This window comes from Rhipicephalus sanguineus, chromosome 3 (assembly GCF_013339695.2).
Source record: "Rhipicephalus sanguineus isolate Rsan-2018 chromosome 3, BIME_Rsan_1.4, whole genome shotgun sequence".
NCBI classification, from domain to species: domain Eukaryota; kingdom Metazoa; phylum Arthropoda; class Arachnida; order Ixodida; family Ixodidae; genus Rhipicephalus; species Rhipicephalus sanguineus.
In genome coordinates this window covers 91,722,227-91,728,226 of record NC_051178.1, presented here as the reverse complement: position 1 = coordinate 91,728,226, position 6,000 = coordinate 91,722,227, and positions in this window count along the sequence as shown.

Sequence of the window (6,000 nt, the reverse complement as noted above, 5' to 3'; positions counted from 1 at the left end):
AGTTGTTGAAGTGTCGCAATTCACGAACATTTGAAGTTTGCTTTTTCATCGTATTTATGCTGGTTGCTCCATACGATTCATGCCTCTACCCACATCGTCTTCGATTAGACTATACACTCAGCCCCCGAATGATCACTTGCGCTTCTTGATCAACGCAAATAGCCTCCACTTTTGAGTTCTCACTCACGGCACGTGCGAAACCTTTCACGCGGGCTGTGCAATGACTCGACAGAATGAGCTCAGACCATGCTTTACGAGCCCACGCATTCTATTTCAGGAACCCTTTACGGGCGTTGCCACAAGCGCGGCGAAATAAAGAGATCTCTTCTTTTCGACAAGAAGGAATTATGTAAAGCTATTTCGACAGTGCGGGATCTGAAGAATCAAGACATGCGCACTTGCGAGTTGCGTTCCTTGAGTAAATAAAAGTACCTTGAGAATGAAGCTTTACAGCGTTAGAGAGCAACGGCGCTCCTCTCGCGTTTCGCGACTACTGTGTGTTGCATTCCATTATCCCCAAACATGACCCGAAATGAATCCAAACTGACGTCGTCGTTCGACACGTGGAAAATTGCTCCAAGGCCGGAATTAAAGGCTTCTTGGAGTGAACATGGAGTGAACTACAATTGGCACCTCAGTAGGTACGCTTGTGTTTTTTTTTCCTTCTCTTCATAGATTCTTGTACAAATAAAATATCAATGAACACAATAATATGGTCTCTGTAGTTCTTCTCGTGTCAGTCACTTTTTAGCCCTGAAACAAACACCTTCAATTCAGTGAACAAGACGTCATTGTTCGCACACTATAGGTACACAGGTACAGAGAAATTGTAAACAAGGTTCCTGTAGATCATCCGTAGGTTCAAATATCGTCTGTTGTCCATACGAAAGCAGCATGGCAGTAGTGTTGTTCTCTTGGGGATATTAGCGAGTTTTAGTATAGCGGGAAACGCTTACGTTAGCGTTAGCGTGTGCCTAAACGCTAACGCTAAAACGGAACGCGCTGCGTGTCAACTGGTGGTCTTTTAGTACAGCGGAAGGCATTCCCGCTAACGCTAACGCAAGCACATACGGCGCCATCTAGACATAAAAACACTAAATGGACTGTAGAATCCACAAAAGCCCCACCAAGTCGAGCTGATCCAAAGTCACCACTGTTGCGTCTCCATGTCGCGTTTGCAGAAGTGCTGAGTTCTGACACATTGGTATTCTAGGCACTATAGTTTCTGTCGACAAGCCGCGTTCGAGAATTCTTCAAGACCCCTATTACCTCGCCTTTTTAAGCTGGGGCGCATCACGCGTGACATTCATGCACTGCCGCGAAAGGCATGAAGGGAAGCGACGCCGGACATGTATGTGCTTGACTTGTGGCTGTATCTTGGAAAGAGGTGACTAAAGACAGCGTCGCCATCTCTGCGCTGCTACAGAAAACATGAGCGAACCTTGCAAACAAATCTTGCTAAGCCTTCTGCAGCGCAAATCCACTTTGTATCTGAAAAACGGAGCTATTTTATCGGCGGTGCACGGTTGGCGAAGCCTCATTACTCAAATCTAAATCAAATACGAACATTATTAGGGAATGAATAAGTTTAGTAATGCAGGACGACGGCTACAAAGATTCGAAGTGGACGGCTCTCGCTTCAACAGGCACCGCCATCTTGCCCTACGTACGGGATCTCTTGCGTGCGTTAGCGTTGAACGCTATATTCCAGAAATAGCGTTCGTACGTAAGAGCTCGGGCTACGTTTACGTTCTGCTCATGCGCAGTTAGGAGCACGCAACGCTAACGCTAACGCTAAATCCTTGCGTTTGCTGTTATCCGCTATACTAAAACTCGCTATTTACGCAAGTTCTTTGTGCGTGCCTTGTCTTCAAGTGTCGCGGAAAGCGCAACAGTAGTTTCGCCTGTGGAAATTTCTACTTCCAAGGTGACAGTGACTCTTTGAAGCTCGTTCATAATTGAATGGCAAGTTGACGTAGCCTGAACGCGAATGCCTCCTCGTCGTCCGTAATGACGCTAACCCTTTGTTACAGATACAAGAACAACGACAAGTCGTGTTTATTCCGATCTCGGTGGAAGACGACCAGGAAACAGTTCGCCCTTAGCCCGTTTCTAACGGGTTGAATCCTTCTCTAACCTAACGCGATGTTCCAATAATTGTGGCACACTTAAGAAGCAGCGTCGTTGCTCCGCACTAATCCATTATTGAGTGAATATAGGCACGTGGCTGCACTGCAAGTTCGCAGCTAAGCAAGTGGCCGCACTTTGCTTCCTAGTTGCCGTGGCCGCCTTCAAGAGAACACCGAATGCAAGAACACGCAGTTAGCCCACTTGGACTGGGCCTAAATAGCCAAAGTTGGTGAAAAGTAACACGTTACTCAAACCTATCTGCCACGATGCCGCTGGAAAACATTATGCCAGTTCTGTAACGTTTCATTTCCGTTGTTATCATTTGTAACGGTGCACCGCATACGGTTTCAGGTATATTTATGGCGCAGCTTAAAAATTATCAAACAAATTTTATAGTTTTTTAGCGTATGAGCAACCCCAAGCGAAGGAAACATGCCAACTGCCGATTCACAGAGCTGTCTGCGTGTGCTTCGTCGTGGTGTGTCGTTAGCTGTATTTCTAAGTGTGTGCGTGTTTCTCTAAAAAGTGTGAAATTCTCTTGCCCTTCACATCTTTCAAACGAAATGGAGTACACGAAGTGTCGAGCAGCCGACTGGTCTAGGGCTGGTTAACCTCCCAGTCTTTTCCTCATGTCTCTCTGTTATTTAGGGCACCGTAACTTAGGCCATGGCGGTTGATGAGAACTCGTACAAATGAATGAATTTGTTGCGATATTTATATTAGCTCCAAAATGCATGTTTTGAGGTGTTTAAGGTCAAGGCAAAGTTGCGATACGCGACAAGTATCGTTCCAGTCGGCGGCCACAATAATCAGTGAAAGAAGAAAAAAAAAGAAAAGATATTTGCCATAAAAGAAGACGCATAAAAAAGGTTCACTGAAGTGTATGTGAAAGCGTTCGACAAATCGTGTCACTACGCGGCTACGATCTCCTACGAACAAAGGGCGTTGCGTTTGCTAAATGCGCGAGGGACACCATCGGCCCAGACCGGCCAACAATGGGAGGAACCTATACCTCGTCGCGCCCATTTACATGATTTATATGGGCCATTACGAAGCGAGCTCTCCACCGCAAGCAAGCGAGCACAACGTGTCGGCCGCTCCGTTAGCGCGCATAATACAGCCGGACCATGCGTGCCGCGTTGCGTCTCTTTCCCTTTTGGGCGCTCGCTCGGCTGTCCCGTAACGACACTCTGCGGGGGAAAAGAAAGGCACGCGAAAAGTACGCCGGCGTAGTGCATAATATGGAGGGACTCGCCTCTCAGTTCCCGATTTCACATCCCGATTTCCCCCATTCTCCCTCCCTTCTTTCCTTAGCGGCAGTGAGCGCACCATCATGCCTTGCTCCTCTCTCATGCGTCCCGCTGACCTCTCCATCTGCATTCACTCGCTCCCTCTCTACATACCGGCCTCTGAGCGACTGGAGCAGCAACCAACAGGCGACGCGAAGAAACTCGAGATTCCTCCGAAGCCGGGAATCATTCCCCAGTTTCGCGCATCGTTGACTACGATTGAGGCGGAAGCCACCCTAGGAAGCCCTGGGCACAATGGCCCGTCGTCGCGAAGGCCGCCTCCGCTCGCTCGTCGCCCCGTACGGGCAGTGGCGTAGAACGCGCTGCCGGACTCCCGCGAATGGATGACTTTCGATTGTGCTCGGTGACGTGCTTTTTGCCGAGGCTCGAGTTACCACTTAGGCCATTGTTGGGTCCCCCCGGGGTGCGCAAAGAGGCAGGATATATAGGGTTGGCGTACGTTTTGCGTGTATAGGGGAAACGATGCCGCGCAGTGTGGCCAACGAAGGACTGATGGGAGACAACGCAGCTTGGATACGTGCGAATAGCCGATGAAAATCGCCAGCAATTACCTTGCTCAGTGACCATCAAGCATCGCCTTTGTCATCGGTCCTAATGTAATCGGCTTCCCTGTATGATCATGCCAGCTGGGCGATGTGCAACACCCGTGTGAATGGGTTCAAGGCCGATGAAACAATTAGAGCGTGGCAATGAAGCTGCGCGTATGGAGGTCGTACTTGCTCTTAGTGATACAAAATGTTTCCTGCTTGTGGCAAATTATAGTACCAGGCGGTACAAAAAAAATATTATGGCAGCTTTGCACTGCAAGTGCCAAGCCTGAAGGAAGAGCGCAGCTGGGTGGCTTTCGTTGCTTCTCTTCATTTTTTTTCTATATTTCTTCTCTTTTTTTATCTTTCTCTTGTTGTTAAGCTCATTTTTGTATCTATTGTTTACTATTTCTTTCTTTCTTTCTCTCTCTCTACTTCGTCCTCTCTCTTTCTTTGTTTCCCTCTATTTCTCTCTTTCTTTGTATTTGCTGTGTCTGTTTTTTCTATGTATTTGCATCTACCTATGTCTTTATTCCCTTTATTTCAGTGTATTTTTCTCTTTTACTTTCTTTGTATCGCTTTCTTTCTGTCTCTCTCTTATTCTAACTTTCTATCTCTTTCTTTCTCTCTCTCTCTTTCCCGCGTTTCACGCTCCGCACTTCGCCGTGCACAGTGTTCATTTAACGCTTGCACATGCTGTACTCGGTCGTGGGGCTTGGTCCATTCCTGTGGCGCATACCCACTTGTAGAGTTTTGTAACACCAGGCAAACTACGGCGAGCTACAACAGCATCGCTCTCAAAATCGCGAGATCAGAAGAATAAGAAACTGAATTGAGCAAAACATCACGGCTTGCGGGTGGCCTGCCAGCCATAGATGATGTAAACCAGCTAGCCTGATGAAATTGTGTCTCACAATAATGAGATATAAAAACATAATTTTAATGCGTCGACACACGGTACCACCTGTTATGACGACATATCGCGTGGTGGGCGTTGCGCTGCTAAGGATAAGTCAACGATTTCGATTTTCAGCGATGGCGGCCGCATTTTAAGGTGGACGATATTTAAAAACGCCTTTGTATTGAGACAATGCGCAGTAGCGCCAGAGGGAGAATAACACGACATTGCCTTTTGCATTTAACTCCGGCTTCGCTCTTATATTTTGGAATTGTTTTCCTAATTCCCATCATTGTTGCAAACACACCCATGTACGTCACTAAGAAGGCTTCACCCTTGCCGATCGGATGGAATTTCATAGCGGGCTCCTTCGGACAAGACGCAACAAACGAACGGCTTTGCAGCGGGATATCGGTGAGGGCCCCGTCAAGCAAGGGCCATGGCGATGCATCTGGTCGATCTCACACAAAGTCAAAACGACCAGACGAACGAGCGCACGAACGTAACGTTGACGAGACCACCAGGCATTCGACTGGTGATGACGCATCTATGACTGTGCGACACGACGAGAAGACAGACAACGATAAGCACTTCAGCACAGCCTAAAGCACCGAAAGGGCTTTACAGTGATTACTCCACCGATTATACTGCCTGCAGGAAGCGGAATAAATGTGTGATAGGAGAACCTTGTTGCCTTATATTCTTCTGTGAAATCAGCTAAGGACGCCGCGCAAGTTCACAGTTACACTGCGAAAGGTTCTCTGCTTCTTTACACGTCCGCAGAAGAATTCAATGCGCTTTGAAAGACTGTCAGTACGTGTGGCTTTGCAGTTAGTGTTCGTGTTTCTCATGCTTACCTGCAAATAGACCTGTGAGCCGCCGCGCCGCGCCGCGCCGCCGTCGCGCACTAATTGCGACGCGCCGCCGTTTGTTCTTATCCGAAAGGTAATCTGAACATAAAATCCATCCCTTCACCGGCAGTTGTCGCATCTTTGCCTCCTCCAGAAGTCCCACGAGTTTTTCATAACCTCAACGCTGAGGCGTCCTCGATATCCAGCTTAAAGGGCGACGTCCATATTCTTGGAGTCTTGGATCTAGTGCGCAATGCATACATAAATAAAAAAGATAAAGAAGA